Source organism: Delphinapterus leucas, chromosome 4 (assembly GCF_059928025.1).
Source record: "Delphinapterus leucas isolate spDelLeu-1000000601 "Yukka" chromosome 4, BTC_Dleu_Yukka2, whole genome shotgun sequence".
NCBI classification, from domain to species: Eukaryota; Metazoa; Chordata; class Mammalia; order Artiodactyla; family Monodontidae; genus Delphinapterus; species Delphinapterus leucas.
In genome coordinates this window covers 58956985-58979040 of record NC_143132.1, presented here as the reverse complement: position 1 = coordinate 58979040, position 22056 = coordinate 58956985, and the positions used below count along the sequence as shown (strand labels likewise).

General features: G+C 36.0%; 1 pseudogene; it reads right to left on the bottom strand.

The window, feature by feature from the left end:
* Positions 1 to 779: 779 nt before the first annotated feature.
* Positions 780 to 20470, bottom strand: LOC149749316 (OX-2 membrane glycoprotein-like; annotated as a pseudogene).
* Positions 20471 to 22056: the final 1586 nt, after the last annotated feature.

Genomic DNA, 22056 nt, shown 5'->3' with positions numbered 1-22056 from the left:
ATTCTACTTTATTTTCCAAATAGTACTTATCACTACCCAGTATTTTCTCATTTCCTTGTATCTTTCTTTGATTGCCTCTCCCCACTGGGACATAAGCTTCTGAAGGCAAAGAACTTGTCGGTTTTAGTTGTGACTCTGTCTCCCACACTGAGAACAATGCATAGCAATGTATAGGCATTCAGGAAGTATTTGTTGAATAACTGAATCAATATTTTATTATATTAGTCTTGTAAAGTAAGACCACTGTCATCTTACTGTGGCTTTGTCAGGTACATTTATCTCAAGTTTCCAATCTCAACCTTTTTTTTTTTTTTTTTGCAGTACGTGGGCCTCTCACTGTTGTGGCCTCTCCTGTTGTGGAGCACAGGCTCCAGACGTGCAGGCTCAGCGGTCATGGTTCATGGGCCCAGCCGCTCCATGGCATGTGGGATCTTCTCAGACCAGGGCACAAACACATGTCCCCTGCATTGGCAGGTGGACTCTCAACCACTGCACCACTAGGGAAGCCCCAATCTCAACCTTTTTTACCACCCAGAGGTCAGCCTCCCACCAGTTGTCTGAAGTCCATATGCTCTCTCCTATCAAAATCTGTCCTCAAGAAAGAATCTTAAACTCAATTTGTCATAAGCATGAATGATTACTAATAGCCTACCTCTATAACAATCCCAAGTAGTATATCATTTTAATAAGAATAAACCCTTGACTGCAAAAATTACCAGGGATATACAAAGGAGTTTTCCATGATGATTCTTTCCATGATGAATTCTTCCAGAGCCCTTGGAATTTTTCTGTTTTTTTTTTTTTTTCAGATTTGAAACTATATGTGTTTAATCCATCTTTTCTATCAAAACAGGTAGTAATACAACTTACTTTTTCTTTCTCTGAACAATACAGATGATGATAAATAACATACATGGAACAGTAATGAATGCACCAACTATACACAGCCAATTATAAGAAAAAACAGCAGTACCTAAAAAACACAAATCAGAAACATGTTCTTTGGGACTATACTTCTTTATGTATACTGTACTGACATTTTGGTACCTTTAATCTGTAATGCTCTTTTGATTTACCATTGCTTTGTTGACATGCAAATTGATACTGTAAGATTATTTGTCACGTTTCATTTTGTAAAATAATATACTAATATATATTAAAATTGAAGACAGACAATATTTATTTTCATCCTGCTACTCTCAGGAATTTTAAAAAGTATAGCCACCTAAATATCCACTTAGATATAATCACTTAAAAGTGATTAACCAAACTATAATATAGTCACTTGATGAAATATTATCCAGTTACTAAATGGAATTTCCAAAGAGTCTGTAATAACCTTAGAAAACAAAAATAATTAGTATTTAAGATTAATGTTCTAAGTAATGTGATAAACTTTTTATAAGGCTTATGTAGGAGAGCAGTATTTGCCACCCCAAAATATGTCTCTTTCACCTAAGGATTATTTCAGGCTGATTTCTTTAAGAAGCTGCAAACACAGGAGAAACATTGAAAACCAAGTGGAAGTTACCCTTTTGTAAGAGACATGTTCATGTATAAGAGAGATCTCCATTTGTACCAGGAAGAGGGGGATGACTCTAAATCTCTAGAAACTCTTATCAATTGAGAAAACAACAACTTAAGTCTGCATAACAGCCTTACCCTTGTTTACTGTGCTTTCTCTGGTAACCTCCCGTAACTGACTCTCCACCCCTAACATCTTCTTTCTTTAAAAATCTGAAGATGGTACTTAAGGTGATGGCTTCAACCTTTTTAAAGATTCAGTTTTCGTGGGTCTCTCCCATGTATACATATATTAAACTTTTGCTTGTTTTCCTCCTGTTAACCTGTCATACCATTTTAATTACTAGACTAGCCAAACAACCTAAAAGGGAAGAAGGGACAAATTTTCCACCCCTATAATTATTTACATCAACTAGGTGAGCACAATTATTTGTTACAAAATGGAAAATGGGGGCTCTGAGATGTAAGAAAATTGCCCAAAACTACACGGTGTTTTGGTGGCAAAACTTGGAAGCAAGTGCAGTTCTGTCTGAATCCAGGGCCTGCACTCTTAAGAAAAACACAAATGGTAAAATATTTAATAACAATGAAAAACAGATCTCCAGGCTGGAGGCAGGAGGTCAGTGAGAAGCCTGCTGCATAATCCAGGCAAGAAGTGGAAGTGGATCAGAACAGGATAGTAGCATGCTGAGAAGACACAGAGAGCAGACAGCAGAAGCAAGGAGAAGTACAATCCTGCAGCTTGTGGAACAAAAACCACATTCACAGAAAGACAAGATGAAAGGCAGAGGGCTATGTACAAGAGGAAGGAACAAGATAAAACCCCAGAAAAACAACTAAACGAAATGGAGATAGACAACCTACCACAAAAAGAATTCGGAATAATGATAGTGAAGATGATCCAGGACCTCGGAAAAAGAATGGAAGCAAAGAATGAGTAGATGCAAGAAATATTTAACAAAGATCTAGAAGAATTACAGAACAAACAAAAAGACACGAACAACACAATAACTGAAATGAAAAATACATGAGAAGGAATAAATAGCAGAATAATTAGGGAGAAGAACGGATAAGTGACCTGGAAGACAGAATGATGGAATTCACTGCTGCAGAACAGAATAAAGAAAAAAGAATGAAAAGAAATGAAGAGAGCCTAAGAGACCACTGGGACAACATTAAATGCAACAACATTCACATTATAGGGGTCCCAGAAGGAGAAGAGAGAGAGAAAGGACCCAAGAAAATATTTGAAGAGATTATAGTTGAAAACTTCCCTAACATGGGAAAGGAAATAGCCACCCAAGTCCAAGAAGTGCAGAGAGTCCCATACAGGATAAACCCAAGGAGAAACATGCCGAGACACATAGCAATGAAATTGGCAAAAATTAAAGACAAAGAAAAATTATTGAAAACAGCAAGGGAAAAATGACAAATAATATACAAGGGAACTCCCATAAAGTTACCAGCTGATTTCTCAGCAGAAACTCTACAAGCCATAAGGGAGTGGCATAATATACTTAAAGTGATGAAAAGAAAGAACCTACAACTGAAATTATTCTACCCGGCAAGGATCTCATTCAGATTAGATGGAGAAATCAAAAGCATTACAGACAAGCAAAAGCTAAGAGAATTCAGTACTACCAAACCAGCTCTATAGCAAATGTTAAAGGAACTTCTCTAAGTGGGAAACACAAGAGAAGAAAATGACCTAAAAAACAAACTGAAAACAATTAAGAAAATGGTCATAGGAACATGCATATCAATAATTAACTTAAATGTGAAGGGATTGAATGCTCCAACCAAACGACACAGACTGACTGAATGGATACAAAAACAAGACCCATCTATATGCTGTCTACAAGACACCCACTTCAGACCTAGGGACACATTCAGACTGAAAGTGAGGGGATGGAAAAAGATATTCCATGCAAATGAAAATCAAAAGAAAGCTGGAGTAGCAATACTCATATCAGATAAAATAGACTTTAAAATAAAGAATATTACAAGATACAAGGAAGGACACTACATAATGATCAAGGGATCAATCCAAGAAGAAGATATAACAGTTATAAATATATATGCACTCCAAATAGGAGCACCTCCATCCATAAGGCAACTGCTAACAGCTATAAAAGAGGAAATCGACAGTAACACAGTAATAGTGGGAGACCTTAACACCTCACTTAAACCAGTGGACAGATCAACCAAACAGGAAACACAAGCTTTAAATGACACAATAGACCAGAGAGATTTAGTTGATATTTATAGGATATTCCATCCAAAAACAGAAGATTACACTTTCTTCTCAAGTGCACATGGAATATTCTCTAGGATAGATCACATCTTGGGTAACAAATCAAGCCTCAGTAAATTTAAGAAAATTGAAATCATATCAAGCATCTTTTCTGACCACAACACTATGAGGTTAGAAATGAATTACAGGGAAAAAAACGTAAAAAAAAAAAAAAACACATGGAGGCTAAACAATACGTTACTAAATAACCAAGAGATCATTGAAGAAATCAAAAAATATCTAGAGACAAATGACAATGAAAACACAACAATCCAAAACCTATGAGATGCAGCAAAGGCAGTTCTAAGAAGGAAGTTTATAGCTATACAAGCCTACCTCAAGAAACAGGAAAAATCTCAAATAAACAATCTAACCCTACACCTACAGGAACTAGAGAAAGAAGAACAAACAAACCCCAAAGTTTGCAGAAGGAAAGAAATCATAAAGATCAGAGTAGAAATAAATGAAATAGAAACAAAGAAATCAATAGCAAAGATCAGTAAAACTAAAAGCTTGTTTTTTGAGCAGATAAACAAAATTGATAAACCATTAGACAGACTCATCAAGAAAAAGAGGGCGAGGACTGAAATCAATAAAATTAGAAATGAAGAAGGAGAAGTTACAACAGACACCACAGAAATACAAAGCATCCTACGAAGCTACTACAAGCAACTCTATGCCAATAAAATGGACAACCTGGAATAAATGGACAAATTCTTAGAAAGGTATAGCCTTCCAAGACTGAACCAGGAAGAAATAGAAAATATGAACATTTATGATAAAAACTCTCCAGAAAGTGGGCATAGAGGGAACCTACCTCAACATAAAAAAGGCCATATATGAAAAACCCACAGCAAACAACATTCTCAAAGGTGAAAAACTGAAACCATTTCCAGTAAGATCAGGAAGAAGACAAGGATGTCCACTTCTGCCACTATTATTCAACATAGTTTTGGAAGTCCTAGCCACAGCAATCAGAGAAGAAAAAGAAATAAAAGGAATACAAATTGGAAAAGAAGAAGGAAAACTGTCACTGTTTGCAGATGACATGATACTATACACAGAGAATCCTAAAGATGCCAGTAGAAAATTTCTAGGGCTAATCAATGAATTTGGTAAAGTTTCAGGATACAAAATTAATGCACAGATATCTCTTGCATTCCCATACACTAATGATGAAAAATCTAAAAGAGAAATTAAGGAAACACTCCCATTTACCAATGCAACAAAAAGAATAAAAAACCTAGGAATAAACCTACCTAGGGAGACAAAAGACCTGTATGCAGAAAACTATAAGATACTGATGAAAGAAATGAAAGATGATACCAACAGATGAAGAGATATACCATGTTCTTGGATTGGAAGAATCAATATTGTGAAAATGACTATATTACCCAAAGCCATCTACAGATTCAATGCAATCCCTATCAAATTACCAACAGCATTTAATACAGAAGTAGAACAAAAAATCTTAAAATTTGTATGGAGACACAAAAGACCCCAAATAAATAAAGCAGACTTGAGGGAAAAAAATGGAGCTGGAGGAATCAGACTCCCTGGCTTCAGACTATAATACAAAGCTATAGTAATCAAGACAATATGGTACTGGCACAAAACAGAAATATAGATCAATGGAACAGGATAGAAAGCCCAGAGGTAAACCCACGTACCTATGGACAACTAATCTATGAAAAAGGAGGCAAGTATATCAGTGGAGAAAAGACAGTCTCTTCAATAAGTGTTCCTGGGAAAACTGGACAGCTACATGTAAAAGAATGAAATGAGAACACTCCCTAACACCATACACAAAAATAAATTCAAAATTGATTAGAGACTGAAATGTAAGACCAGACACTATAAACCTCTTATTGGAGGGGCTTCCCTGGTAGCACAGTGGTTGAGAGTCTGCCTACCAATGCAGGGGACACGGGTTCCTGCCCTGGTCCGGGAAGATCCCACATGCCGCGAAGCGGCTGGGCCCATGAGCCATGGCCGCTGAGACTGCGCATCTGGAGCCTGTGCTCCACAACAGGAGAGGCCACAACAGTGAGAGGCCTGCGTATCGAAAAAAAAAAAAAAAAACCTCTTAGAGGAAAACATAGGAAGAACACTGTTTGACATAAATCACAGCAAGATCTTTTTTGATCCACCTCCCTGAGTAACGGAAATAAAAATAAACAAATGGGACCGAATGAAACTTAAAAGCTTTTGCAAAACAAAGGAAACTACAAACTAGACGAAAAGACAACCCTCAGAATGGGAGAAAATATTTGCCAACGAATCAACAGATAAAGGATTAATGTTCAAAATATATAGATAGCTCATGCATCTCAACATTATAAAAACAAGCAACCCAATCAAAAAATGGGCAGAAGACCTAAATAGACATTTCTTCAAAGAAGATATACAGATTTCCAACAAACATGAAAGTATGCTCAACATCACCAATTATTAGAGAAATGTAAATCAAAACTACAATGAGGTATCACCTCACACCAGTTAAAATGGGCATCATCAGAAAATCTACAAACAACAAAGGCTGGAGAGGGTGTGGAGAAAAGGGAACCCTCTTGCACTGTTGGTGGGAATGTAAATTGGTAGAGCCGCTATGGAGAACAGTATGGAGTTTCCTTAAAAATCTAAAAATAGGATTACCATATGACACAGCAATCCCACTACTGGGCATATACCCAGGGAAAACCACAATTCAAAAAGACACATGCACTCCAATGTTCATTGCTGCACTATTTACAATAGCCAGGCCACGGAAGCAACCTAAATGCCCATCGACAGACAAATGCATAAAGAAGATGTGGTACATATATAGAATGGAATATTACTCAGCCATAAAAGGAACGAAATTGGGTCATTTGTAGAGACGTGGGTGAATCTAGAGACTGTCATATAGAGTGAAGTAAGTCAGGAAGAGAAAAACAAATATCTTATATTAACGCATATATGTGGAACCTAGAAAAATGGTACAGATGAACCGGCTTGCAGGTCAGAAATGGAAACACAGATGTAGAGAAGAAACATACAGACACCAAGGGGGGAAAGCAGCTGGGGGTGGGGGTGGGGGTGTGATGAATTTGGAGATTGGGATTGACATGTATACACTGATGTGTATAAAATGGATGACTAATAAGAACCTTCTGTAGAAAAAAAATAAATAAAATAAAATTCAAAAAATTTGTTTTAATATTAACACTTTTTACAGCAGGTATTTTGACCACAGTGTACTTAAATTGTACTATAAATGTCACTTCTTTCTACATAGTCTTCTGAATATAATTTATATTTTACATTGCAACTTCAATTCAAAAAATGGCCATCATTATGATTATCAATGATAGTTCTTAGGTGTAACATAAAAGTGAACCTATACCTCGTGGATGGACCTTAAGGAAATTTGCACTTATATTAAGTGGCATGAACTACTGTGCATTTTGCATTCTTAGGTCTTCTCGTGAATGGTTGTTTTTGTCCTCTTTCTGATTGTCAGATTGATGTCATTTCTCTGCTCACTGTAACCTCTTTTTCCTTTTTAATTTGCTGCTTTAATTTTCCATTATCATTGAAAAAAAAGATAAATTCTTGTTAGCAATTACTTCTTCCCTGAGATACTATTAGAAAGTCCATATTTAATTGAGAAACTTTGTGCCGTTTATTTTTGACTGTTCAGGTATCACTTTGCCTCAGTTTCTACTTTTAACTATGTTCTTTTTCAATGAGATATTACATAGCTCATTCAAAATGTGTGGAGGAAGTTGAATGGGAAGAATTTGGCACAAAAATGTGAACACAGCCGTGAAGTCAATGGCAACAAAAAAAGGGAGGAGGGAGGGAGCTCTATATACGATTTCAGCAAAATCAGGGATTTATATCCCAAATACTTGTTATGAAGCTAAGCAAGGAAGAATCCTCTTTTGAATTGATGTTACTTCTTTACAGACATTTGTATCTCAGTGATAAGGGAAATTAACCATAATAATCTACCCAATAGATTGAGAGGACACACATATACTATTCAATTACCATAATTCAATCTCATGATTTGGGGAAATTTACCAGGGGAAAAAAGCTGAGTAACTTTCGTTTTAAGAGATACATGTGGGCTTCCCTGGGGGCGCAGTGGTTGAGAGTCTGCCTGCCGATGCAGGGGACACGGGTTCGTGCCCTGGTCCGAGAAGATCCCACATGCCGCGGAGCAGCTGGGCCCGTGAGCCATGGCCGCTGAGCCTGTGCATCCGGAGCCTGTGCTCCGCAATGGGAGAGGCCACAACAGTGAGAGGCCCGCGTACAGCAAAAAAATTAAAAAATAAAAAGAGATACATGTAACAGAAATACTTACCTCTATTCTTTCCTGAAAACTCCATTAAAGTAACAGTAACAAAAATAAAATGATTAAATGAAAAATAACAAGTAGACAGAAGAGAGACCTTCATTAGCAAGAAGTTTAAACAAACTAATGAAAGGTGTAAAAAGGTTAGAAGAATGGCCTATGAAGATGCAGGATGAAAGAAGCTGCAGGTTCATTTATGTACAAAGCAGACTATTTCTGCAGAGAGAGCCCTGCAGTACCTGGAGAGGCTCAGGATTCAGACAACAAAGGAAGGAATATTCTGAATCACAGAATAAAAGAGTCGAAAGCATCCACTTCCATGGACATAGAAACTGTCATACAGAGTGAAGTAGGTCAGAAAGAGAAAAACAAATATCTTATATTAACATATATATGTGGAATCTAGAAAAATGGTACAGATGAACCGGTTTGCAAGGCAGAAATAGAGACACAGTTGTAGGGAACAAACATATGGACACCACTGGGGGGGGAGCAGGGAGGGGAGCAGGTAGTGGTGGTGGGATGAATTGAAAGAATGGGATTGACATGTATACATTAATACATATAAAATAGGTAACTAATAAGAACCTGCTGTATTAAAAAATGAATAAATAAAATAAAATTCAATAAATAAATAAATAAGCATCCGCTTCCATAACCCAAAGCACAACTTTGGACAGCCAAGTGCTTTTGCCAACCACTCAGGCAAAAAACATGAGGTGGTAGTTCAAGTAATTTATTAAACATACAAAATAACCAGGGTAGAGGGGGTCAGAGCACCAGAGCAAAGGCCTCTGCATTCCAGCTTTTAGAATTTCCTGGCTAATTGCTACCTACTCTCTACAAAAAAAAGTTTGTCTCTTCACAAGATGCAATAAACCAAATAATTTAAACCAAATTCTTTAAACTCCCAGTGAAGGCTCACTAGACTTTGAAGAAAGCCTGTAATCAAAGTGAAAAATACTGAGTAAAAGAAATACAAAATTAAAGTGATGGTAGTGGAGGTGAGGCAGGGACTGGTGAAGATAATTAAAGATAATTATAGCACCTCTAAATTATTATTCCTAGATAGATTTGAGAAGATATTTTTTCCTTAAAATAAGAAGATAAGGGTATGAATTAAAGCAATTTTAAATTGTAAAATTAATTTTAAATTGTAAAAGCAATTCAAAATTATAAACCTGATTATCAAAAGAAGGAAACATTTAATGAAAGAGTTTAAGACAAATTTTAGAAACTCAGTCTGAAAAAAAGAAAAAGAAGTGTGAATATTAAAGAAAAAATAAAATAAAATCCAATCTAAATACTTTAGTGACCACTTAATCAAAGTTTATCAAAAGAGAATGTTAGATGAACAAAGGGAAAAGTCTCAAAGAAATGAGAAGATAGTCAGAGTTGAAGGATTTGAGTCTCTAGATTGAATGAACTCACCCAATGCCCATCACATTAAAGGATTAAAAACAAGACAACTAAAAATAGCACCAGGAAGTTTCAAAATTCTAATAATAAAGAGAAGATACTATGTTACCAATGAGAAGTAATATTTACTATTACAATTATCAGATTGACATTTGGCTTCTTATTAATAAAAATAGATAGTCAGGGTTAGGGAGAAATACTCTAGAAGTTCTGAGGGCAGAAGGATGATTAAACTAAAGTTGTATAACAAGCAAGCTATCAATCACATGTGAAAGCATTCTAAGACCATAGGATAGATCCTGTGGCCTGGTAGCATGACCACCAGAGTCACCAGGGAAATTGCTAGTTTCCCTACAGCACTGAGTTTTGAACTCTACTTGAACCAGGTTTTGTAGCCTGGAGAGGCTGAAAATGACAGAAGAGGGTAGTTTTTGGTGGTCTGAGTGTATTATGTTTTACAACCATCTCATTTGGTACTAGCCTTCATTTTGTGCTTTATTTAGATTAGCCCAGAGGTTAATTCAGAGATTGATGAGATTTTCTAAATGAGGTTATGTTTAGCCCAGCTGGACTGCTTACTAGACTACTCATTCCAATACTCCTGTAGTTGGCTATGTACAAAAACTGTTACATTTCCAAAAGACGTGATGTCTCCTTCACTCATTCAAAATTTATGATTCAACATCACTGAAGGCTAGTGATGCTTTTTGTTTCTTGGATGAATGTGACAACTTACGGAGATACTTTAATCTTCTCATCGTTTTCCTGAGTTTATAAAAACCAAAAGTATAGATTATAAAGATATCTTAAAGATATCTTTAAAGATATCTTAATAAAAGATATCTTTAAAGATATCTTAATAAAATAGGATAAGTTAAAGATATCTTAATAAAATAGGATAAGCTGGCTGACTAACATGACTTACTTAATGTTCTCACCAACTCTGAACATAGCAATTTTATGAAAACTGTCAAAATATAAGACTGGGAATTAAGATACCCTAAGTTCTACTGCAAGCTGTCCCATCAAATAAGATTCTGGAAAAGTCATTAGATTGTGCTTTCTGCAAAAGATATGCAGAGGTACTCTAGTCTTATTTCTAAAATGATCTGTAACTAATGCCTTCTCAATGTGTATTTTGGAGAAAGAAAATATTTCACTCTCATTATAAAGTCTAGGATTTGAAGCATTACTATCTGAATACTAGGCACCTACAGTAGATATCTTCTGCAGGAAGAGATGGAAACTCCAGTTGGCAGATAAGCCAAGAGCTCTTCTCTATTTCTATAAAAAAGATTTAAGGCTATGTAATGAGGGCAAGAAACAGTGCTTTCTTGAATTTCTGAAAACTGGGTCAAAGCACATTAATTACTGAACATGGTGAGAAGGGCCCTGTTGACAAGAAAGCTATGGAAATGCAGTTACAAAAGATGAAAAGATGGGACTTCCCTGGTGGTGCAGTGGTTAAGAATCTGCCTGCCAATGCAGGGGACATGGGTTCAAGCCCTGGTCCAGAAGACCCCACATGCCGTGGAACAACTAAGCCCATGCACCACAACTACTGAGCCTGCACTTTAAAGCCTGCAAGCCACAACTACTGAGCCCGTGTGCTGCAACCACTGAAGTCCGCATGCCTAGAGCCCGTGCTCTGCAACAAGAGAAGCCACTGCAATGAGAAGCCTGGGCACCGCAACAGAGTAGCCACCGCTTGCTGCAACTAGAGAAAGCCCATGCGCAGAGACAAAGACCCAACGCAGCCAATAAATAAATAAATAAATAAGATGAAAAGATAATAGCCAGTATAAAATTGGATAGTAAGAGAAGGTTTCAAGGATATATGTTATAATCTCCAAGTCAACCTCTTAAAGAGGGTATAGGAATGTATAATTAACAAACTATAGAGGAGAGAAATGAAATAAAAACAAATAATCTAAAAGAATTCAGGAAGAGAGAGAAAGAGACATAAAACTGGTCAGATAATAAACAAATAATAAAGTGGTAGATTAAAACCCAAATACCTCAGTATATACACTGAATATATAGAGATTAAAAGTTCTAGTTTTAAAAGATTATCATGTGGAATATGAAAACAATTATTTAAATTATATAGAAAATTATATTATTTAAATATACAAATATATTTAAATTATTATTTACATTCTTTAGGAAAATTAGACTGCTTAATTATGGTTCTGAAACAGAAGATACAGTAGACAAAGCTTGAAAGGAAGGTGGGCAAAGAGAAGTGGGTAGCTAAGAAAGACTTTCTATGGTAAATGAAACAAAACACAGGTTTAATCATCCTGTTGAAGGTTGCAGAGGTAAGTAGTAAAAGAACTGTACTGTGAGGAAAGAGACTATAGGAGGAACAAAAGTTGAAGGAGCCTAATCTTCATAGACTGTGGCAGAAATTCAGTGGAAAACATGTAAGGGAGATCAATTAAAAATTTGCCATGTAAGAACAGTTACCCCTGGAAGCAGGGCTGGAGTAGATCATAGCTTCATTATTTGATTCTTTTAGCCGTGTGTGTGTATGACCCTGATTTTAGATTTTTAAAAATTCATGACTATGCAAACACTTCTGGTAGTGAATTTTAAAGATAAATGGTCCCCCTTGTTTTGATTATTACTTTTACTTACATTTTTGTTTGACTGACAGAGGAATGATCTTCTCTTCGTTCCTTAGAGGATGACCCATGTGCACAATCAGGTGTTGGAATCTTAGGGACCTCACAGTCTCCAAGGAGACGTTAAACATTTCAGTGATAGTAACTGTGCCATTGGGATTCAGAGCAAGGGATACCTCTGGTGGATTAATTAAGACTTGTAATGGGAAAAGAGATATTTGAGGAGCAGTTTCCCCACAGCCAAGTAAGTAAATCTAAGAAAATCTTCAGAGTCAAGATTGGACTGGAGTTCAGTTCTTAATTCAGATACAGCTGAGGCAAAAATAAATAAAAAAAAAAGAGAGAGAGAAACAAAATTAAGTTTAAAATTATGTCACCCTAGATTTCTATGGTGTTAAAGATGGACTTTCCAAAACTTCCAAAATGTTGAAAACATGTCCATCTCAAACACCTCTCCTCACATATTACAAAACCTCCTAATTCCATCTCCTATACTCACTATCCTCCAATTTGAGAGGAACAATTTGTATCTCCACTTCCATTCAAACTTAAAATTACATTAAATAAACTCATAATACTTTAAATTTATAGAAACATAATGAGGGAACTCTATGACACTATCACTACCCCTTCAACGTTTTGTTAATTTGAAGACTGGAAAATTCTTATTCTCTTAGCATCGTCTTTCTTCTTTCTTCTTCTCTACTGTCTCTTTTTCTTTTCCTCTCTTTTCCCAGTGAAAACACTGATGCCACTCATGAGATTTATCCAATGGATTGAAGCCAGTGCAGTGTAGTATAAAAAAGTTAGATGGGAGGGCAGAAGACCTTAATGCTATGCCTGGTCTTGCACTGTGTAAAAAAAGGGAAATTATGTGACCATCATTGACTTCTGGTTTTTTTTCTTCTATATAATAAAAGACTTCAGCTGAATGACCTCTATTATAGTCTTTCCTTCTCTAAAATTCTTTCTCTGGATCTTAACCTTCAAAGACCACATCCCCATGATTTTGACTCCACATAAAAATTTATATACTTATAATGTTAAGGCAGATTTGTCCTCCGTGGCTTCCATGTGGGAACACATTAAATAAACATTTGTAGCAGGCTTCGATTTCAAATGTCACCTCTCGGATAGTTATGAATGAGGAATTGTGTTCGATGGCCTCACAGTGTAGCCTATCTATGTATGGTGGGAAAAATCTTTTCTCCATATTTACTGCTGTACGTGCCAATATTTTGTGGCGAAGAATCTTGGATCTTCTGCCAGGTAATTTGAACAACGTCTGCTGGAGTTGTTAAATTGCAGAAAATCATCATGTTTTCTCCCAATATAGCTGTCTCATTATTTTTGCTTTATCCTATGTCGATTATCTGAAAATAAAACCCAGTATGAATTAAGAGAAATGTACTTCATACTACCCTAGACTTACCCCTATCATAGCACTTATCTCTCTGTTTTATAATTATCTTTTTATTTCTCTCTCTTCCCCCATTAGAAAATGAACTCTCCTATCTTCTTCACCACTGATAGTTTCTAGAAATGTTTTTGTTATATAATACCTAATTAATAAATATTTATCAAGTCCAAAAGTTGCAACATAAATTAACGAACATAAAATGAGTAATCATAATTTTGATGACTTTCTGGAGGCTGAGTGTGACCTAAATCGAGGGTGATAAACTCCTCAGGGCCCCAGGCTTAGGGAGGACCCCACGTTCCATAGGTTTCACCAGCAGGAACTCCACCAGGTTCTCATGATGAAGAGCCAAAAAAATCACCTCATATCTTTGGCAAGGGGAGGGGAAAGTTGCCATTTTGAAATAAGCCCAGTGCATTTTCCGTAAAAAGACCTACTGTCCAGGGTAAAAGACCTTACTAGGGCCTTAGCTCACGTGGGTGGAAGGACAGTGACCTAATTTCAGTTTCCTTTAGTTTTCCTGACTGATCTAAGTGGGAGGAAGGAGAAAAATAGGTAAAAAAAACTTATGAAGGTCACAGCCAAGGGACACAGGCCTACTAAAAGAGTGAGGTTTAGCCACAAGATTTTTTAAAACTTCCCCTCCCTCTCTCTTTACCTCCACATCAACAAGGCTAAAATATGAGAGTGGATTACAGCTGAAATTGTTACAAGGCTCAGACTCCAATAAATAAGGAGTTCTTAGGGAAATTAAAAAACAACAGGGGAAAAAAAACGAGGAAACTACAAGACTTTAAAGCCCTTGAAACCTAGACCTACAGTAAACGGTAAACACAATCCAACTTCTGGCCAGATTACCATAAAACCCACACTAAATCTCCATTTACCTTAGTTCCTATTATTTGATAGGAACTAAAATCACATCTGGATTTTAACAAAAACTTACAAGGCATACTAAAGAAAAAAGCAGTCTGAAGAGACAAAGCAAGCATCTAAACAAGATTCAAACATAGGACTATAAAGTAAAAATTGTTGCCTGCCATCCCAGTTCTACAAGGATCAAGCCATTAGCCACTGCAGTCACCCACTGACAGTGAACCTGAGGGGAATTCAAGATGGAGAAAACAGGAAGCATTCTTTGCTTTGGATATATCAGTCCCTAGATAGTTAAGATAAATATCTAAGGAAAAATTTCAATGACCCCAGATTCTTGCATCTTCCCATTCATAGAAAAGCACTAAAATCATTAACTTGAGATGTCTGTTCTTGTGATTAGCAGTGATATTTTTATGCCTGACTGCATATTTTTCCCAGCAAAAAAGTTTATTTATATATATACATATATATATATACATATATATATATATATATATATATATATATATATATATATAAAATCTCCTGTCTCCTCCCTTACCTCTTTAGAGCAGTTTCTCAGAGCAATCTGAGAGGCTGTCTCCCGGGCTATAGTCCCTCAATAATGTCTTCGAAGAAAATTTAACTCACAGCTTTTATGTTGTGTGTTTCTCTTTCAGCTGACAGTTTAGAATTTGAAATTACCAGACATGAAGTTGAAAATAACTATGATTAATATATTAAGAACTCTGGTGGAAAAGTTGAAACATGCAAGAACATGTGGATAATGTAAGCAGAGATATGGAAACTCTAAAAAGAATAAAAAGAAAATGCTAAAGACACTACAATAAAAAGAAAATGCTAAAGACAAAAAGAAAATGCTAAAGACACTACAAGAACAGAAAACTATAGACCACTATCTCTTATGAATATAGATGGAAAAATCTTAAAGAAAATAGAAAATTGAATCCAAAAGTATGTGAAAGGAATTATGCCCCACAACCAAGTGGGATTTATCCCAGGTATGCAAAGCTGGTTCAACATTTGAAAGTCAATTAATGTAATCTATCACATCAACAGCCTATAAAAGAAAAGTCACATGGAATCATATCAATAGATACAGAAAAGACATTTAATAAAATCCAACACCAATTCACGACAAAAACTCTCAGTAAACTAGGAATAGAGGGAAACTTTCTCCACCTGATAAAGAATATCTACAAAAAACTTACAGCTAGTATCATATTTTAATAGTGAGAAACTTGAAGCTTTCTCCCTAAGATCAGGTACAATACAAAGATGTCCCCTCTTGCCACTCTTTTTCAACATCATATTGAAAATTCTCCCTATTGCAATAAAGCAAGAAAAAGAAATAAAAGATATATGGATTTGAAAGAAAGATATAAAACTATCTTTTTTCTCAGGTGGTATGATTGCGTATGTAGAAAATTAGAAAGAAACAACTAAAGAAACTCTTGGAACTAATAAGAGATTATAAGAAGGTTGTAGAATTGCAAGGTTAATATACAAAAGTCAATCACTTTCCTGTATATCAGCAAAGAACAAGTGGAATTTGAAATTAAAAACACAATACCATTTACATTAGCAGCCCCAGAATGAAATACGGAGATATAAATCTAACAAAATATGTACAAGATCTCTATGAGGGAAACTACAAAACTTTGATGAATGAAATCAAAGAACAAAATAAATGTGAGATATTCCATATTCATGGACAGGAAGACACAGTATTGTTAAGATATCAGTTCTTCCCAACTTGATCTGTCAATTAAATGCAATTCCAATCAAAATTCCAGCAAGTTATTTTATGGATATTGACAAATTGATTCTAAAGTTTATATGGAGAGGTAAAAGACCCAGAATCACGCACTACTGAAAGAGAAGAAAAAAGTTGGGGAAGTGACACTACCCGACTTCAAGACTTACTTGAAGTAATCATTACAGTGTGGTATTGGCCAAAGAATAGAAAATAGATCAATGGAACAGAATAGAAAGTCCAGATATGGACCCACACAAATATAGTCAGCTGATTTTTGACCAAGTCGCAAAGGCAATTCAATGGAGAAAGAACAGTCTTTTAAACAAATGATGTTGCTGGGACAATTGGATGTCTGATTACTTTCCTAGGGATGCCATAACAAACTATTACACACTTGGTGGCTTAAACCAATAGAAATTTATTTTTTCACAGATCTAGAAGTTAGAAGTCCTAAATCAAGGTGTCAGTAGTGTTGGTTGCTGCTCTCCAAGCTTCTAGTGGTTTCCAATAAACCTTGGCATTCCTTGATTTACAGATGCTTCACTGTACTATCTTCCTCTATCTTCATATGCTATTCTACTCTGTCTCTGTGTGTCCTATCCACTTCTTATAAGGACATGAGTCATTGGATTTAGGGCCCACCCTAACCCAGGATGATTTCTTCCTGAGATCCTTACCTTAATTTCATCTGCAAAGATCCATTTCTAAATAAGATCACATTCTGAAGTTCCAGGTAGACATAAATTTGGGAGCAAGGGGGACGTTATTCAACCTTTCACAACATCCATATGCTAAAAAAAATTAATATAGGCATCTAACTAACTTTCACAAAAATTAACTCAAAATGGATTTATAGATCAATTAAAACATGGAAAACTATAAAACTTCTAGAAAGAAGCATAGGAGGAAATCTAGGTAACCTTGGGAGTGGTGATGAGTTATTAAATACAATACCAAAAGTATGATCCATGAATGTAAAAAAAAACTTGATGAGTTGGACTTCATTAAAATTAAGAACTTTTGTTCTATGAAAGACAATGTTAAGGGAATATAAAGATAAAACACAGATTGGAAGAAAGTATTTGTAAAATATGTACATCATATAGGACTTTTTCTTAGTCCTTTCAGGCTGCTATAACAAAATACTACAGACTGAGTGGTTTATAAACAACAGAAATTTATTTCTCACAGTTCTGGAGGTTAGAAGTCCAAGATTAGGGTGCCAGCATGATTGGGTGAGAGCCCTCTTATGGTTTGTTGACTTCTCATTGTATCCTCACATGGTGACAGGGACTAAATTCTCTGTGGATCTTTCATGAGAGCAGTAATTCCATTCATCAGGGCTCTACCCTCATGACATAAACACCTCCCAAAGGCCCCACCTACAAATACGATAACCTTTGGGGATTAGGATTTCAATATATGAATTTGCAGAGGGAAACATGAATATTTAGACTATAGCAGATTTGTATCCAAAATATACAAAAAACAAACAACTTAATTAAAAATTAGGCAAAAGTCTGAACAGGAACCTCATGAAAGAAGATATATAAGTGGCAAATAAGTACATGAAAAAACGCACAAAATCTCTTGTAATACAGAAATTGAAAATTAAAACAATAATGAGATTCTACTACAGACTTATTGGAGTGGTTAAAAAAAATTACAGTACTAAGTGCTGGTGAGAATGTGGCCAAAAACAGGAACTCTCATTCACTGCTGATGGGAATGCAAAATGGTATAGCTTCTTTGCATGACATTTTGACAGTTTCTTACAAAACTAAACATATGCTTACCATATGATCAAGCAACTGTGTTCCTAGGTATTTACCCAACTTATTATAAAACTTACATCCACACAAAAATCTGCATGAAAATGTTTATAGCCTCCTTATCCATAATCACAAAAAACTGAAAACAACAAAGATGACTTCAATAGGTAAATGAGTACACAAATGACATTTATGCAACAAAATGTTTTACAGCCATAAAAAGAAATGAGCTACCAGGTCACAAAAAGATGTGGAGAAACCTTAAATGCATATTGCTAAGTGAAAGTAACCAGTCTAAAAAGGCTACATACTGTATGATTCCAATTATATGCCATTCTGGAAAAGGTAAAACTGCAGACACAGTAAAAAATATCAGTGGTAGCCAGGGGTTCAGAGGTAGGGGGTAGGGTTGAATGGGTGAAGCACAGGAGAGTTTTAGGGTAATGAAACTATTCTGTGTGATACCATAGTGGTCAATAAGTGACATTATGCAGTTGTCAAGATGTATTGAGCTTTACAGCAAATGAACTTTAATGTATACAACTAAAAAGATAATTTAGAAGATTGAGGATCCCAAGGAGAGAAGATTGTAACCTGAAAATCTAACTTTATTGCAAATGTATCTTATGTAAACATAAGTTGATAGTAGATATATTTAACATGATATAATTAAAATGACATTTTACTTCTGTGGCCTTCCTCCCCAAAATTCACAACCCCAGTCTAATCATGAGAAAAACATCAGACAATCTTAAGCAATTAGATAGCCTAAGCAATCTTGAGACTGCTTAGGCAGATAGCCTAAGCAATCTTGAGAAAGAAAACGAGCTGGAGGAATCAGGCTCCTGGACTTCAGACTATACTACAAAGCTACAATAATCAAGACAGTATGGTACTGGCACAAAAACTGAAATATAGATCAATGGAACAAGATAGAATGCCCAGAGATAAACCCACACACATATGGTCACCTTATCTTTGATAAAGGAGGCAGGAATGTAGAGTGGAGAAAGGACAGCCTCTTCAATAAGTGGTGCTGGGAAAACTGGACAGCTACATGTAAAAGAATGAAATGAGAACACTACCTAACACCATACACAAAAATAAACTCAAAATGGATTAAAGACCTAAATGTAAGGCCAGACACTATAAAACTCTTAGAGGAAAACATAGGCAGAACACTCCATGACATAAATCACAGCAAGATCCTTTTTGACTCACCTCCTAGAGTAATGGAAATAAAAACAAAAATAAAAAAATGAGACCTATTGAAACTTAAAACTTTTGCATAGCAAAGGAAACCAGAAACCAGATGAAAAGACAACCCTTAGAAGGGGAGAAAATATTTGCAGATGAAGCAACAGGCAAAGGATTAATCTCCAAAATTTACAAGCAGCTCATGCAGCTCAATATCAAAAAAACCCAAACAACCCAATCCAAAATTGGGCAGAAGACCTAAATAGACATTTCTCCAAAGAAGTTATACAGATTTCCAACAAATACATGAAAGTATGCTCAACATCACTAATCATTAGAGAAATGCAAATCAAAGCTACAATGAGGTATCACCACACACCAGTCAGAATGGCCATCATCAAAAAATCTACAAACAGTAAATGCTGGAGAGGGTGTGGAGAAAAGGGAACTCTCTTGCACTGTTGGTGGGAATGTAAATTGATACAGCCACTATGGAGAACACCATGGAGGTTTCTTAAAAAACTAAAAATAGAACTACCATATGACCCAGCAAACTACTGGGCATATACCCTGGGAAAACCATAATTCAAAAAGAGTCACGTACCACAGTGTTCATTCCAGCTGTATTTACAATAGCCAGGACATGGAAACAACCTAAGTATCCATCCACAGATGAATGGATAAAGAAGATGTGGGCCATATATACAATGGAATATTACTCAGCCATAAAAAGAAACGAAATTGAGTTATTTGTAGTGAGGTGGATGGACCTAGAGACTGTCATACAGAGTGAAGTAAGTCAGAAAGAGAAAAACAAATACCACATGCTAACACATATATATGGAATCTAAAAAAAAAAAAAAGGTTCTGAAGAACCTGGGGCCAGGATAGGAATAAAGACGGAGACCTAAAGAATGGACATGGGGACACGGGGAGGGGGAAGGGTAAGCTGGTACGAAGTGAGAGATTGGTATGGACTTATATACACTACTAAGTGTAAAATAAATAGCTAGTGGGAAGCAGCTGCATAGCACAGGGAGATCAGCTTGGTGCTTGTGACCACCTACAGGGGTGGGATGCAGAAGTTGGTAAGGAGACGCAAGAGGGAGGAGATATGGGGATATATGTGTATGTATAGCTGTTTCACTTTGTTATAAAGCAGAAACTAACACACCACTGTAAAGCAATTATACTCCAATAAAGATGTTAAAAAAAATCTTTATGTACTTTACTTACCTCATGTTATGCTCTCTGCTTTTCATCCACTTCTATTGATTTTCATGTTCAAATGATAAACAAAACTTTTTTCAAATAATTTTCAAAAATTTCTTGGTCTGGAACTATGTACACAGTATTGTAGAATATTTAAATAAATATCACATGTTTGTTGCCTACATAGTATTTCATTTGTCAACAAAAGACTGTGATGATGTCCTACTCGGGCTACTTTCAAGAGTGTGGTTTTGTAGCAATACTTTACCTTCCTAAGCCTCAGCATTTTCATCTGAAAAATGGGCTTAGTAGTACCTGACTCACAGAATATTGTGAATATGAAAGGAGAACATATAGATGTAATGCTGGTTATAAATAACCATAGATATTTTAGTTATCATGGGTGATATAGTCCCTGCCCTCAAGGAAAAAGGGAAAAGTACTAAGGGAAGTCAAAAGAGCAACACAAAAGAGTAACAAGCTAACAATTACTATTTCCATAACAATTTCTATAACTGTGCTTACCACACTCCTTCATTATTACTTGTTCACATGCGTGTGTCCCTTACTAGATTCTGAGTTACTTGGTGACAGTCTTCTCCATTTTGCATTTTAGATGCAGAAGTAAGTTAAGGAGAAGAAACCTGAACATAATGTTTTCCTGTACCTGTCACATTCTTTTTTTTTCTCAGCATATATCACCCCACATTTAACTTTTGTTCGAACCATCTAGCTAAATTCAAATGATACTTGCCCCATGAAAAAACCCTTAACTGAAGTTATCATGATGTTTTTTCTCTGCTGTTCCTATAGAACATTAGTTATTGCCTTTACTGTGAACCAAACTGATTTTAGATGGATTTGAGTTAAATATCTTTAATCAAATTATTTTTAAATGACTAGAAAAAAGCAGGACTTGAATACTTATTAGATCTTTGATGTGTTTCAGGTGTACCTCAGTTTGTAATGATAAGCAAACCCACAAAAACCCCCAACAGATATGACAACACAAAAATGAAAACTTCTTAATGACCAAGAAGAGCCTCAAAACAAGTCAAGCTTAAAAGGCAAATGGGCTGCAAGGAATACTGCAAAACTAACTAACTTGCAAAGAATTCATTTGCTTCCAGCAGGCTTCTGGCTCCCCTGTTTGAGCTACTTGGGTTCACTTCAGAAGCAGTGCTTATTACATTTCTTTCATTCTCTGCTTACTAAGTCACTGTTTCAAATATGCTCAACTTAAACTGTTTGCTAGTTGTCAACAAGTTGGATAGCTACATGATTAACATGCAGACCCAGACATAATGTCCTCTTCACCTAACCTTATGAAAGTAAAAAGACGACAGCCTGGGCTTCCCTGGTGGCGCAGTGGTTGAGAGTCCGCCTGCCGATGCAGGGGGCACGGGTTCGTGCACCGGTCAGGGAAGATCCCACATGCCGCAGAGCAGCTGGACTCGTGAGCCATGGCTGCTGAGCCTGCGTGTCCGGAGCCTGTGCTACAGCCTGGTATTTATTTACCATTGATTTCCACCCAAATGCATTCGAGAGAAAAAGTAGAAATTTACCTGATCCTTGTACCCAGAGGGGTAGCATGAGGAGCTGGATAATAGGATGG